This window comes from Lygodium microphyllum, chromosome 13 (genome assembly GCF_053477565.2).
Source record: "Lygodium microphyllum isolate KBCC chromosome 13, Lygodium_microphyllum_v1.1.10, whole genome shotgun sequence".
In the NCBI taxonomy this organism is placed as follows: Eukaryota; Viridiplantae; Streptophyta; class Polypodiopsida; order Schizaeales; family Lygodiaceae; genus Lygodium; species Lygodium microphyllum.
The window spans coordinates 54,994,115-55,010,594 of NC_141147.1; positions in this window are offsets into that span (position 1 = coordinate 54,994,115).

Genomic DNA, 16,480 nt, shown 5'->3' on the forward strand with positions numbered 1-16,480 from the left:
GGAGGGCGCTGCCGTGAAGACCTTAATGCTACTACTGTGAAAGAAAGTGCCCGAATCTGAGTAAGGAAGAGAGAGGTGGTCGTCACTGCCTCAAGTACAAGGGAGTGAAGAATCTGGCCGTGAGGGGGAGAGAAGGAGTGGAGGCACTAATTGTCGCTGAGTGCCAGGACGTCGTCGCCCTCTGCCATCGCAATCCACGCCCCCATCCCGTCAATACGTCGCCGAATCGGCATTTGTTTTCCCCCCCACGTGGCCCAGAAGCTTTAGAACTTCTGGGAGGGAAGCTTCTAAGGCTCGATAAGCCCCCTTTCCCCCCAAAAGAAGTCTGACCTTAAAGGTCTAATTCCCCCCCCCCCCCCCCCCACCCCCCTCGTGTCTTAAAACCCTCCTTAGGCCCCCTTCCTGTGGCCTCTTGAAACCCCCCTTTAAAATTCCTCTCTAAGGCTCCCTTAGGGCCTTTCCCCCCCATAAAAGGTTACCCCAAAGGGCCTTTTCCTCCCCTGTGTTTTAAATCCCCCTTAGGCCTTTCCTATAGCCTTAAGACTGCCCCCCCTGAATTCCCTCCTAAGACCTCCCTAAGCCCTTTTTCTCCCACCCCCTCAAAATCTCTCCCTAAGGGTTCCCTTAGGCCCTTCATATCCCTTTTTCTTTTCCCTCCTAGCCGTGGTTCGTGAGGGATTGTCAAAGCAACCCCTACCCCCCCGGAATTTCAAAGCCTTCATGTGCCCTTGCATATAACACCCATCCACGAAAATTCCTCCCTAAGGACCCTTATACTCCCTTTTGTTTTATACCTTTTATTCCCTGTTTGTGTGAATCTTTATCAAGTCATTAAGCCTTTCCCATGGCTTTAATGGGTCTTATTTGCGAGAGATTTTGAAAACACCCCCTTTTTTCGAAATCTCTACTTCATGGAGGAAGCCTTCTAAAACCGCTTCCGATGGACGGTGCAAGTTATCGCAAAAGGGAGCCACGGTGGAATTTCAAAAAGGAGTTGTAAAGCTGCATCCACGATGGAAAGACTGCATTCACGATGCCTCCTAAGAAAGCCCAAGGCACAACCGCAGGAGAGCCATCTCCTCGCATCCACGTGGACAGTTGTTAACCGCGCCGGGAAAGTGGACCGAACCCGCCGCGAGAGGTCTCTTCATTGAGCGCTACTTGGAGTAGGAGGACACTTGGGTGCTAGGGGGGCTCTGGCCGTAAATCCCTCACCTTCCGGGCCCTACACAAGAGGCTAACGTGACTCGGGATTGGATCTCGGGGCCCGCATACTAGTCTACGGGCGGAAACTTGGATTAGTGATCCCTGTGGATTGCTGGATAGCCTTCGGGCGGATTGTGGATAAGCCTACGAGCTGGACTTTTTGTATTTCAAATATAAATATGATAACCTGTTAATAAGGAACTTGTTTGACATTGTTTTTCTATGTCAAGTGATATGATTACGTGAAAGAACTAGTGCCTAACATGCTAATTAAAGAAGCTGATTGATACATGTCCAACTAATGTGTTAGGTAATTAAATAACTAAAACAACCCGAGGAAAGTACGGAGGATGGGCCACAGGTCCGTCCTACGGATGGGTGGTCCCGGTTGGTTGGGAACTTTTCTCAAATCACGATGGACAGCAGGAAGATTGTCAAAGAACACGAACAACAAAAGCGTTGACCTAGAGTTATGATTGATCCTGATTTACGCTATTTTAGGGGAATGGAATGGGACTATGCCTTATGGTAGAGAGATTGCGCTTTGCATCCCTCTCGTTTTCCATTCTCCTTGAACCAAGTGCAGCGTGAATCCGCTTCGGACCTTGTGTTTCTTGTGTAAAGTAGTTCGCTTGGGTCCGACACTAGTTGCCGTTAGGAAATGACCAATAAGGAAAACCCTAATTCAGGTCGATCCTAAGTGGGAACGGCCAGAATACCTCAGCTATGTGGTAGACATGAAAAGCCCTAGACCGCAAGCCCCGTAACATTCCATGGGAGTGCCGAGCGAAGCTTTCTAGACATCCTTTCCAATGGACTGCTAAGACGTGTCCTGAAGAGACAAGTGGACACGTTACAATTACATGGATGTCTGCGAACAATCTAGCTTTGAGAAGCTTAATCAGAGTTTGGTAATTGACCCTATCTTAAGGCTACCCAACCTAAGCAAAGAATTTGATGTCATAACTTACGCAAGCTCTCTTGCTTTGGGTTGTGTGCTTATGCAAGAAGGACATTCAATAGCCTAAGCTTCAAGGAAATTAAAGATCCATGAAAGAAACCATGCCACACATGATTTAGAATTACTTTTTATAATTCATGCATTTAAATTATGGAGACATTACCTACTTGATAATAAGTTTTCTCTAGTCTACTGATCATAAAAGCCTAAAGTGGATTTTTACTCAACCAGATCTCAATATGAGACAACGTCGATGGATTGAGACCTTGCAAAAATTTGACTTTGAAATCAAGTATAGACCAAGCAAGAAGAATGTGATTGTGGATACCCTCAGCCGCCGTGAATAATTCCTTAATGCTCTAATCCTAGAAGAGCCCTCTAGGGTTAGAACTCTTGCTACAACAATTTCCATGCCCAATAACCCTCTCATAGAAATAGCTAAAGAAGAGGCAGTGAAAGATCCAAGCTATCAGAGATTGTTAAGAGAAATTTCCATCAAGGATTCAAATCCAAAACTCAAAACTAAGTATCAAGATTTTTCCATAAACGAGGAGCTTACTCATTACAGAACAAGACTATGTATTCTTACAAGTCAAGAACTCAAAAGGAAAATACTCTAGGAAGCTCACGATTCTCCATTTTTGGGTCATCTTGGTTATGCTAAGACTCTTAATACAGTCAGAAGAAGCTTCTATTGGGAAAGACTCAAAGGTGATGTACTCAAGTATGTCACCAAATGCCTAAATTGCCAATGAATTAAGGCTGAATGTATCAAGTTACCAGGAAAGCTCCAGCCACTTAACATCCCTCAAATGAAATGGGAGTATATCAGCACGGACTTCATAGTTGGATTACCCCCAGTACAAGGAGGATATAACTCCATAATGATAGTCATCGATATGTTAACAAAAGTTGCACACCTTATTCCTATAAAAACCAATTACAAAGCTTCCGATATTACTAGGCTTTTCATCAAGGAAATTTTTCGGTTACATGGATTGCCCCAAAGAATCATCCAGCGACCACTATTGTGCCGCTACGTGGACAAAGTGTGAAGAACTCTGAAGTGTGGGTTTCTTATTGATCTAGATAGCGAATGCCATATTAGTCATTAATGTCAGTGTTTGTAGTGTGGATAGTTTAAAAATACTAGATTTTTGGACAAGTTTAACCAATTTTCGATATTTTAGATATTATCTTTTATAAATATCCAAAAGCTGGAGATAACGTCTTGAATAGGATGACATGTAAAAGAAAGTAGGTAGCTCTCAGCCATTTTGGGAGGACCTTATGTTAAAAGAAGGATTGGCGAAATTGTGCAACACACGATCACAGTTTTTAGGCAATGAATAGCACTTCGCAACTGGGAGATGAAGAAGGAGTGATCGGGGAGAATTCTGGTCAAGTGTCCTCGTATTTTACCCCCCTTTCGGAGCCAATGGAAGCATCAAATTGGCGGTCTAAGCAGCATAGAGGAAGTTAATGTTTTATGCATGTTTTTGTTTACAAGAGATTTATCTTCTCATAATGCAGAAATAAATTGGCAGGCTTCACCTCTGTGAGTATTCTTTTACATATTCTATTTACCCCTTCTCTCTCCCTTCACCCTACTGTCTCTTACTCCCGTGGTAGACTTTCGACCCCAAACCCTCCGATAGTGGTGAACCTGACGTGAAAGTTAGCAGTAGTAGGTGCATAAAGATGGGGGATTCTGTAGGTTCAAGTGGTGGTGATGCTTTACAACATATGATTGCTTTGTTGCAACAAGAACAACAGCAACAATTGTTGTTACAACAACATATGCAAACTTGGTAGGAAGCAGAAAGAATTGTTTAAGGGTCAAAATGTTTTGGCCTTCATCCAATTATATGAAGAAAATATGTTGTTTCATGGGGTACCGCAGTATGCATGGAGTCGGTATATTTGCCCATGCATGCATTGCATGATTCGATTGATGAGTTATATAGAAGAGATGTTGATTGGGCAACTTTTAAGAAAGCTTTAAAAGAAGAGCTTTTCCTGGAAGATGCAGGATTGGTAACTAAAAATATATTTATAGATTGGATTGAAAAGCCCAATAAAGGACTGGTTGCTACAGCTTTGCTCCGTGAATTTGAAAGTTGGTATACACAGTTAGATGCCGATGAGCAGCAATCATTGGAGAGTCAGAAAATTGATTTGTTTCTGAAGGCTGCAGATTATGTCTTGTAGGAGAAGCGGGCTAATCGTTTAGAAGATGCCTCTTCTGAAATGAGATTGAAATCATATTGGGCTAATCTAACTGAGGCAGTGCATATGTTGGTAAAGAGAGAGCGAATGAAATTAAGATGTAATACAGGCAACACACCTACTACCAGTGCTCAGAAGGGGGTTGAAATTGCAGCCAAGGCACCTGTAGCTATGGCAAAACAATTAGCTATACTTGTTGGTCCAGCTCTTAAAGGTGATGTTGTGGATAAATTAATCAAAGGCATGTGTGATTTGAGGCTGAATTTGATAGAAATCTATGCAAAGGTTGAAAAGTTGGATGCTAAGGTAGAAGAGAAGGCTTAGGCAATAGCCCCATATAGAGAAGGATACAAGAGGAGATGCATTTGATGTGACAGTTTACAACATGAAAAGTGAGACTATATAGCCTATTGTGAAGTAGAAGCAAAAAGGTTAATCATTTGGAAAGATGGCAAAATGCATACAATAGAAACTGGTCTTCCAATAGAGCCAAATTTTGGAAATGGTGGCATGCAAAAGAGGTTGGAAGAGATGGCTGCAACAAGGACAACATGTGTTGCCATAGATGCAACCACATATGGGTTGAGAATTGAAAGGACTGATGAAGCTTGTAAAGGAGGCATGGGTAAAGCAAAATATCGTGTTCGGATGCAAGCATTAGATTGCATGGAAAAGGGTAGAATAGCAAAGTCTGAATTGGTTGATGCAAGTCAGAGTATACGAGGGAGAACAAGATGGAGTGCACTAGTGGATTCATTTTCAGCCTATGCTTATTTGACTGAGGTTCATAATCAAGAAGCTCTTGTGGAAGAAAAGAGAAGAAGAGATAAGGATGCTTCTGGCCCTTCCTCTTCAGGTCCATCTAAACACATAACATGAAGTGAAATGGAGTAGTAGAAAGAGGCTGAAAAAGCCATAATTGAGCATGTTATTGAGGATGCATCTCAAGAGAAGAAACAAAAAGGGAAGAAAAGGGGCAAGCAACTTGGTTACAGGTTACAAACGAATCTTGAGACTACCACAAAAGGATGCTCATTTTATTCCAAGTAGTCATTATTCACGAATGCATTACGCTCATGCTACAATACAGACAATTGTTAAATTGTTAAAGTGGGAGAAAGAGAGACGCCTAGCATTGCTCTCTTGGATCATGGTTCCGAAATCAATGTTATGGCATGCAGCTTGTATGAGAATGGAGGTTGGCCGATTGATGTAGATCCGAGATGGTGCATGTGAGTAGCAAACAATTCATCATGGGATCTTTATGCAACTTGTCCGAATGTACCTGTGACTGTTGGAGATATTGGGGATGAATATCAATTTTTTGTGCAAGATTCATGTAGTTATGCGATGATTTTGAGGCAACCCTATATTTCAGAATCAAGGCTGGAAACAAAAGCCTTGGATGATGGTTCTTTATATGCTTGGGTTTGGAGTAAAGACAATACAAAGGCAGTTATAGTTTCTCATGGTTTGTGTGAATCATCCCCATAATCAGGATAGGCTACGAGATAATCTTGTGCCACCTAATGCACGAGATTTTAAGGATTTTTAGACAACACTGCTGTTAGTGGAGGCTATGGTAGTGCCTCTAGGAAGATAATTATGCCTCCAAGAAAGGGGGAAACTGTGTTTGTATCTGGATTGCAGGAATGGACAACATGTAGTCTTAGCACTTTTAAGAATATTTCAGCCATGTGCATGGTTGAAAAGAAATATGTAGGATGGGCTAAAAAAGAGTTGAAGACATATGGTTTGATGGCTGCAAATGAATGTATTTTAGGGATGTTTTCAAGGTTGGTTGATGTTGATACAATGATTGAAATCTTTGCAGCAATTAATGTTGAAAAAAGGGCAGAAAAAGAGGTTATTTATGTTGACACTTTAGAGATGTATGAAGTCATTCAAGAGTTTGCTGAGCACGAACATGATAATATGGAAAAAAAAGAGGTAGAAGATGAAAGAGGATACTTCTTCTGACACTACAAATCCATTAGACTTTGGCACATACTGGAGGATGTGCACGCTAAGAGGGGGTGGATGTCATGCCGCTATGCGGACCCAGTCTGAAAAACTCTAGAGTATGCCTTTCTTATTGATCTAGAGAGCAAATGCTATGTTAGTCAGTGTTCATAGTGTGGATGGCTCAAAAATACTAGATTTTTGGACAAGTTTAGCCAATTTTTGATCTTTTAGATATTATCTCTTGTAAATATCCAAAAGCTAGAGATAACTTCTAGAATAGGATGATATGTAAAAGAAAGTAGGTAGCTCTCAGCCATTTTGGGAGGATTTTATGTAAAAAGAAGGATTGGCAAAATTGTGCGACATGCGATTGCAGTTTTCAAGCAATGAACAACACGCCAAACTGGGAGATGAAGGAGTGATCTGGGAGAATTCTTGTCAGGTGTCCTGGTATTTTACTCCCCTTTCAGAGCCAATGGAAGCATCAAATTGGCAATCTGAGCAACATAGAGGAAGTTATTTTTTAATGCATGTTTTTGTTTACAATAGATTTATCTTCTCATAATGCAGAAATAAATTGATAGGCTTCACCTTTGTGAGTATTCTTTTACATCTTCTATTTCTTTAAAACCCTTCTCTTTCGTCTACTCCTCTCCCTGGATCTCCCTTCACTCTGCTCTCTCTTACCCCTGTGGTAGACTTTCTACCCCAAACGCTCCAACATCGCGATTCTCTCTTCACCTTAAACTTTTGGAAGAGTTTGTTCGAAGCTCTATGAACCCAGCTCTACTTCAGTATTGCTTACCATCCCCAAACCAGTGGTCAAATAGAGTGGGTCAACCAAGTTATTGAGGGCATACTAAGAGCTTATTGTAATAGGGAACCCAAATGGCGGATCCAATACCCAACCTTAGTTGAATTCGTATACAATGCATCATATCATCAAAGTATTAAAATGACTCTTTTTCATACACTATATGGGCAAGATTGTCTTACACAATTAAATTTTTCCAATCCTACCCTACAGGTAAAAGCATCTAGGCAAATGCTAGAAAAAATGGACCAGCACAAGTGAAAGCTATAAGGGCAAGTTATTCAAGCTGCCAAGGATCAACATAAGGCATATGTTGATCAACGAAAGCAAGAACGCATTTTCAAAGAAGGTAACATGGTTTTCCTACGAGTTCATCTAAAGAAAAGTTCATTATCTTTGGGGGAATTCAAGAAGCTAAGTCCCAGGTATTGTGGGCCATATAAGGTGCTAAAGTGTCTAGGACTAAATGCCTACAAGCTACAACTCCCTAATAACTTGAAAGTACATAATGTATTTCATGTTAGTCTATTGAAAGCATATGTTCCTAACCCAGACCATGTACTTAACAACCACCAACAAATTGTAATGCCTAGTCAAGGAGTCCTTGAACTTCAACCAGAAAAGATACTTGACATGTGGGAGAAGACTTTAAGAAGCAAAACCCTTAGAGAGTATCTCGTCCAGTGGAAAGACTACCTTGAAGAGGATGCCACTTGGATTGACCAGAAATCACTATGTAACCAATATCCACAGTTTCATTCAATATGAGGATATCTCGATTCCTCTAAGGGGGAGAGGATGTGATATCCCCACTTTAACTTCAAATCTTCTCAACTTCTTGCAAAATGGACTTGAAGAACTCTAAATAATTAAATAGAGAAGATCTGGAGCAAAATGGACCAAGGTTTATAACCCGATATTTTCCAGAATCGATAAGAACTATAGCCATCCGTCACAAAATTTACCGCGTGAACAAGAGTCATGGGCCATAAGTCGAATTTGACCAAACATATTTTAAACTTGGAAAGTAAAATAGATCACAAAGCTTTAAGCTTTAAAGCTTAACAAGTTTGAAAATAAAGAAGAAGGAGAAGAAGACGTCGTGAACACGCCGCTGCCTTCCCCTCCCTTTTTTATTGAAAAAAACGGTGCCATGAACCCCCCAATTTTGGATTAAAAAGCCTAAATTCACCTTCAGTAATTCAATAGTTAACTCCAACAATCTCCCCCTCTTCTCAATTCGACAAGAGGCTTGGATTGAAGCAAGATCATTCGAAAGCTAGGCGAATCAGTCATGGCATTTATGGCAGCCTCTTTGGGCCTCAAAGATCCAATCGCCAACATCAAATTGCAACTTGAAAGCTTCTAGAATGTTGATTTTCCAAGATACCCTCCATAAAGAGCTCTTCTTCTTGGCCACCACAACCCTATCGTCTCCAATTTATAAATACAAGACATGGGGAGCCGTTGAGAGTAGTCTGAGCAAGAAAGGAGAGGCCCTTCTCAGGAGTATAGAGCAAGAGGAAGTGGGCAAGAGAAACGCGAGGATGGGAACCCGCATCATGAAGACAAGAAGGATATTTTGCGAACTCTTGAGATCAAATTCTCCATCCTTTTTATCCTATTTCTTTGTGGAATCAAGACTCTTCTCAATTTTTCTAAATTCTTGGTGATCGCTTTCCCCCATCAATCAAAATTTCAATTATCCCCAAGCTCCTTTGCCAAAGATTCCCCTTTCAATCTTGCAATTAAAGACCATGTCCTCGAAGAAGAAAGTTACGGAGGTCGCAGAGGCAGGAGTTGCCAATAACGTTGCAGACACAATCACTACAAAAGGAATGACAAGTACTGGGGTTACAAACGAAGCTGCGAATACCATCAATCAAGCACCCATCATGGACTCTCATGTACTATATTTTATAATTAAGGCAGCTAGTAAGTAGGCTACTATCCCATGAACAGGTAACAAAAGCTGCATTCGTAAAATAAGATGTTTCTCAATTTTGGCATATAATCTTTTTAAAAGAATTCTTAACCGCAAATTCCAAGGGGTAACTTAGGTCTATACAAGATGAACCTAAGCAAATACAAGGAAGGTACCATGTCCCTAAAAGATTTAATATTTTTTATTTGTGTTGATCGAACGAAACCTCTGATGGGTAATCACAGACGCTAATCCTCGATATGTAAGAGACCTTGAGATGAAATTGCCAAAGAATAATGTTTGCAATTAAACTAACCAAGATTTTCTTTTATTGTAGGCAAGGACCCACAAAACTCCAAAGGGGTTATTCTCAATAAGAAAATTCTTATTTAGATTTAGTCCAACTAGATCCCAAGGAAGGGAAAACCCGAGAAGACTATTGGAAGGTATTGCCACTTATGCTAATTTTGCATTGATGTTATTATTTTTGGAAAGAAAGGATTTGTGTTGGGAATAATTTTGTTAAAATTAATGCATTCAAAATAAGATGTTTGTGATTATTTAGGTTGTACTGATATTTTCTAAAATCATCAAGCTAAAAGATGGGTGACTGAGTATAGATCACCGACTAAGGTAGTATTCTAATGAGCACAGAACATCGATCGACTGAGACAATGTTCTTAATGGTGCTAGACCTCCCCAATGCTAACTAGAATAAAGCCTACTCCAAGGGGTTTTTCCTTTTCTTTTGCGTTAGTAAGTATAGACCAATCACAACACAAAAGGTCTTGTCATAGGGAACTCTAGTCGGTAGGAGGAGGTGAGGATAGCAGGGGGCTTTGGTCATAAACTCCTTAGGCTCTTACGAATTGCTAACTACCCTTCGATTTCCAAATTGTGTCCTAGAAGTTCCAATACTAGTTGGGGAATACAACTTGGAGAGAATAATACCTTCGAACATAAAACATTGTAAAAATTCATTTTTTTGAAAGGAACTATTAAGAAGGAATTGCTTTACTCTATTTTTGTGTCGTGAATTAAAGACATGTAACAAATTTGCATCCGGAGATAATTCAAAGAAATTGTTTTTATATGTTGAATCTAAAGTGGTAGGTAATTAAGAAATTAAAAACACTCTCTCGAGGGAAGCGAGAGAATGGACCCCGATGGATCCAGGCGTATGGTTAGGTGGTCTCGGTAAGTCGATAAGCTTTCCTAAGAAGGAATAAGAATCACATTATTTTGATGGACCATTAAAGAGCTAAGAGCCTGACTCACATCACAATAGAACCTTGGGTTGAAGGAATTAAAGTTTCATTCTTCTCCCATTCTCTTTGAACCCAGCACAACGTAAGTTCGTTTCAGTCAGCAATTCCTATAGGGGATGAAATCTCGAACCGCTAATGCTCATCAACTGTTAGTAATAGATTTGACCAAAAAGACTCAAGTTGATCCTGGTGAGAATTGCTGAAACTTCCACTGTGGGGTAGAATCAAGCAAGCCTAGTTAGCAAACTCCGAGGGTTTTTATAAAAATCCCGAATGACGCTTCCTAGGACATCTCTTGATGGACTACTAAGAATGTACCGCCAAGGAAAGCTCGGGCGGGCACGTTACAGTGAGGCAATGGTTTGATGCTACATCATTACTATTTCGCAACTTCAATATATTGTTACCATGCAATGATGCTTGTACATTCCATTACCCAATATAATTCAAATTTGTATAGATCATACCAACTTGTGGCACATCATTTTAGTGTTGTTTTCCTAGAAGCCATAGTCTTCCTTTTCCTAGAAGATCTTAATAAGGTTAATCAATTTGGCATTTGCATGCAGTCTACTATTGTTGTATCTACTAGATCTACTTAGATCTAAATGACAAGAACTCTGGTTGATAGAGAAGGATGAGAATTTGAAGAGATTTTTGAGCTTCAAGTTCAAGGCTATGAAGTCTCTGCTTTAGGGTTTTTTGCAAATCTGGTTTTTTGCTTGTAGTAGGAGCTATAGTTGATCATTTACCAAAATATTTATGTGGGAGATGGCTTATGTAGAGGTCTTCAAAAGCCCTATATGTGTAGGGTGAATTGTGGCACACAGAGTTAGATCAGATCGTATGACAAGAATCAAGCTCAGAATTATAACGACGATAAAATCATGCAATGTTGGTTGCTTCGTGCATCAATCGGCTCAATTTTTGTGAAGGGATGAAACATCTTGAGCTATAGATTAGCTGCCCAAAAGAAATTGAGTTGAGATATGGCATGTAGAGAGAGTTATGAAAGATCCAAGTGTTGCAGGTCCAGTTTGGCTATGGCTGCCAAATAGTGAGTGTGAGTTTCAAGTGAGAAACCGAAGTCATGCATTCAAACTGAGCTATCGTAAGGTTGAGCAAAGCTGAGAGGAGTGAGAGGAGAGTTGATCCATGCTCGACTAAGCTCTGATACCATGTTGAAAGACATGGATCTAGAGCATGGCAGCTATGGAGGTTGGAAGATGAAGACCAGATTCATAGTGATATGGACAATGAATAGACCACTTGTTACACAAGTGAATTAGGTTCCAAGATGGAGGCTTAGACTCATAAACACAATCTTATGTAAGAGATTGACAATGATAATGACACTAACTGAAGGTACAAATCATCATGATATTGCATTACTCACAATGAAAGTGATAGTCAAGTACAATGCTTTATAGTAGTTGGGTTGTTCCATTCTCCTCACTGTGCATATGGGATTTAGGACATCTCTTCTTGAAGCATACATCACTTGTCATTTCTTTCATAGAAAGCCACTTATGGGCAAGCCTCTCTTGGGCACACATCCAGCCTCTATGGGCATATATATCAAGCATCATTTACTATTCTTAACACCATATATGTCATTTTGCAATTGGAGCTCTTGAACGAGAAACTTGAAAGGCCTTTGAGGATCAACAATGTTTTTAAAGTTGGTGTCCAAGTGGGTAGTAACAAGTTTAGCAGCATTGTAAATATTAACTTATTAGCAAATAGTATAAACTTTAACCAATAAAAGTCAAAATAAAGAGTGTCCATTGTGACAATATATCTTTAATTGGCCATGAATTTCGAAAAGAGAATTCATAAAGATGACCTCTCTTGCGGGAGCATCAATATAGATTAGGCTCCAATGCTCTTTGGGAACCAAAACACTAGTGAGCAAAAACCCTAAAGACAAATCATCAAGAGATAGAACGTTCAAGGGAAAAATATATGATGGTTTGTGACACTATCAAAGTGCTTTAAAAATTTTGTAATATTTGAACTATATTTTGAAAACAAATCCACAGAAAGAAGCGAATCAACAGCAAATATACTCTTAGCAATATCATTGCTAAGAGAAGCAATATATGACTTGTATACAAAGTAAAGAACGAATAAGAGAATTAATGCAATGTAATGATCCTTGAAAAAATTCAATATAAACAAAGAGAAGCAAAAGACCTTATCTCAAACAATATAAAACTACTAAATATGTTAGTTGACAATCCTTTTTTCTCGAATAGGGCCTTATCTTCAGGAGATATGTTGATGTACTCTTCTTTTTCAAGATTAATAGAAACATTTACGACCATTTGGCCATACACTTTGATGATCCTCTCATAGTTCACAGGGCCAAGAGAATCGATCTTTCTTTGCCGGATCACATCTTCGTTCTCTATTATCTCTTTCCTCTTCTCCTTCAAGACAGCCTCCCGCTCACTTGCAACCCTTGTAGGATATAAGTGAGTAACATCCTCAACCTTGGGTGCCGGTGGCTCCTTCCATTTTCTAGACATCTTGGGTGGAATATTGAGAATTTCAAATGCCTTTTAATCAATAGTTGGCAAAGGTTTCAAAACTTTGTCAAACCTATACCTAAGTCTACTAACCATACTAAAGTCCTTATTCATCGATGTAATTTGATGTGCATGAGCAGCTGCAATGTATGCATCATTCAAAGAATCAATTAAAAATCCTCCGTTGCCTCCTGTAGCAGAGTAGGGTAGACAACTACCATTTCTTATTGAGGCCCTCCACAGAAGCAATTGAAGACAACTTGTCAGATATCTCCTTGACCACTCTAGAAAAAGGAGCCTTAGGAATGAGATGGTCAATGGTCTTTTGAGCTTTCCTAATCTCTCTAAAACATCTCTGCATGTAAAACCATCTAGATTTTTATCTTTCTCTTAAAAGGGGTTTCTTGGGAAGATTAAAAAGGGAACTTGAAGGTTGAACCTCACCAGCTGACTTGGAGTTCTCTAAGGATTCACCTTCACCTCCAGCACCAGCAAGGGTAGCAAGGCAAACAATATCTTCACGTGTCTCCTCGATTGTCTCCTCTTCACCTTCCATTGAAGGTTTCTTTACGTAAACCTTCCTTGCAGTTTGCCTTGTCCTAGCCATCACTTGTGCAGGCTAAGGGTAAGGAGGAGTACCTGGAATAGATTTGACAATATGGTGTGATGAGATGAGGCTCCTAATGTCTAACTGACACTATCATGTCGTATCAGAAAAATGCTAGAACCACAAGAAATACCAATGTTAAAGACAAACAACACCAGTGCGATGCAAGAACAATGAGCTTTTAGATTGAAACGCATGCCTCATAATGATGCGAAAAGATCACGCTACTGATGAAGAAATAACACAATCACTCTGTATCAAAAAGATGCTAATACGACATGATGACGTTAGGCTCCTCATGCAAAAATCCCACAATTGTGTCGTATCAGAAGAAATACCTATACCATGTGATAGGGGAACAAGAAGAACTCTGTTGTGCATCAATTGCATCGTATGTGCGCTTGTTGAGTGGTATCTAATACGGCAGAGTGGTTGTGCTAGAGGATTTTGCGAGGCTAGTATCCACGATGTATAAGCTTTGTCGGAGATGTCAAAAATTGTGAGTGTGTCAAACGCCCAACACATGAACGATGGAAGGAATAGGCAAGAGAGTCAGACGTACAGCAGGGAAGACGGAAAGTGTGAAACGATCTTTGCATGAAATGGGGGCCCTTATATATGCGGGAGAGTTTTTGGACACGTGTCGTTTTTCTATTCGTTCTCTAGTTAGGGTTTCCCAATGGTTTGAGATTATTCCACATGGCCTATATAATGAATCAAGCTCTCACTTCATGCTCTTTCCGTGATTTTCTACCGTTGTTGGTCAACAACCTCCATGTCCTTCTCCCGCCGTCTTCTCCCGTCATCTTCTCCCATCGTCCTCATTGTCGTATTCACCTCCCATTTACATCATATTCCTGTCATCACCATCCTCTCCCGTCGCCTCTTCTTGTCCACTTGGTCTTCTCCATCAACAACACTATCCTTCGACCTACTCATACTCCTTTGTGCTTATGTGCGGTAGCTTTTGATACAACGTGATAGCATGGTGTTGTGTCTTTTTGCATGCAACGATCACCCTATTTTGAGGTGGTCTGATACAACACGATAGGAATACATTTCAGGTCCTGCCAGTATCTCTTCGCATTGTATCAACTTGAAGTGGTGTTGTATCAGCTTTGTAATTGTGCTATTTCAAAATGTCAAGTGAGAACCCACCTGTCTCACCCTCCATAGTTGGGAAAGGTAAAAAAAGGCTTAAATCCACATTGTCTGTTAAGGGCATCACGCCCTCAACAGAGAAGCACTGAATTAACTCTCATGCGAAGAGAGAGAGCGAGAGAGAGAGAGAGAGAGAGAGAGAGAGAGAGAGAGAGAGAGAGAGAGAGAGAGAGAGAGAGAGATGACTTATAACTGCCTTTTTCATTCATTGAATAACATTACATTTATAGTTGACACATGACTTTAGAGATCCAACCACTCAACTACCATCATGCCCCTCGAGATCCTACAATTAAGGTTAAAGAGTCATATAAATGACCATGCAAAGTAGGGTTAACACTTGGCACACTTGAGGGACCAATTGTTTACAATTGAGGACCCACTTACACCCTTGATTGTAGTCAAATGCCTTAGCACATGTCATATGATTACAAAGATTTAAGAATGAAACATGTCAAAAAAACATAATGATTTCATTTGTCATTGGTTCACCAAAAGACTCCTCCATAAGCTTGTCCAAGATTGTGCTTGCCAAGAGTACATCCTAGGTGGTACATCCGATCTTCCTTTTGCCAGTAAGTCCCTTTGGATCACATCATCCTTGCCAAGAGTCGTCCTCTTGAATCAGCCGGAAAACCCCTTGATGTAGATGCCTTGAGAGACTCCATCTTCACTGACTTCTTTCATTAAATTTGCATGCACAACTCATTTGATAGATGCCCTTTTGCACATGAACGTCCTCTTGAATTATTGAAATAACAACAGCCACACTTAATTATAGAAACGCTAATTTCTTCTTTGATTGACGCTTTTGCAACTGGGAAGCAACCCTTCCTATCAACGGTCTACAAGAGTCATCCTCTTGAATCAGTCCCCAGAAAAACCCCTTGATGTAGATGCCTTGAGAGACTCCATCTTCATCGACTTCCTTCATTAAATTTGTATGTGCAACTCCATTTGATAGATGCCCTTTTGCACATGAACATCCTCTTGAATTACTGAAATAACAATGACCAAACTTAATTATAGAAACGCTAATATCTTCTCTGATTGGTGCTTCTGCAACAGGGAAGCAGCCCTTCCTATCAATGGTCTGCATCCATGCTTTAATCATCACACCTCCTACAGCCGCTTTGCATCCTCTGCTCTGAAACCCCTCTATGGGCACAATGTTAAAATCTTCTAGTTCAATCTCAGCATATTGCTTGAGAGCCAGTGAAACTCCTTCCTCTGCTAATTCACCCAAACTTCTTGCTATGGTACGCTCCCCTTTCTTCACTTCATTCACAGCAACAGTCTTTTGCACCTTGTCATCCATTCGCTTCAGCACTTGAAAGCACTTCACAACTGGTTCCTTGCACTACTCCACTAGCAAAGAGACAAGACACCCACCGTCGATTGATCTGCAACCAAAGATTCATGAAGATTGATGGCTGCAGGATTGCCAAGTGTTAAGGGCATCACGCCCTCAACAGAGAAGCACTGAATCGACTCTCATGCAAAGAGAGAGAGAGAGAGAGAGAGAGAGAGAGAGAGAGAGAGAGAGAGAGAGAGAGAGAAACTTCTCGTAACTGCCTTTTTCATTCATTGAACAACATTACATTTATAGTTGACACATGACTTTAGAGATCCAACCACTCAACTACGATCATGCCCCTTGAGATCCTACCATTAAGGTTAAATAGCCATATAAATGACCATGCAAAGTAGGGTTAACATTGTCTAGGGAGTTAGTTGCCTCCTCAGAAGTTTCAGCTGCATCTCATGTGTCAGTGACAAGTGTTGTGACTACAAAGAAGGCTTCAAAAAAGGGA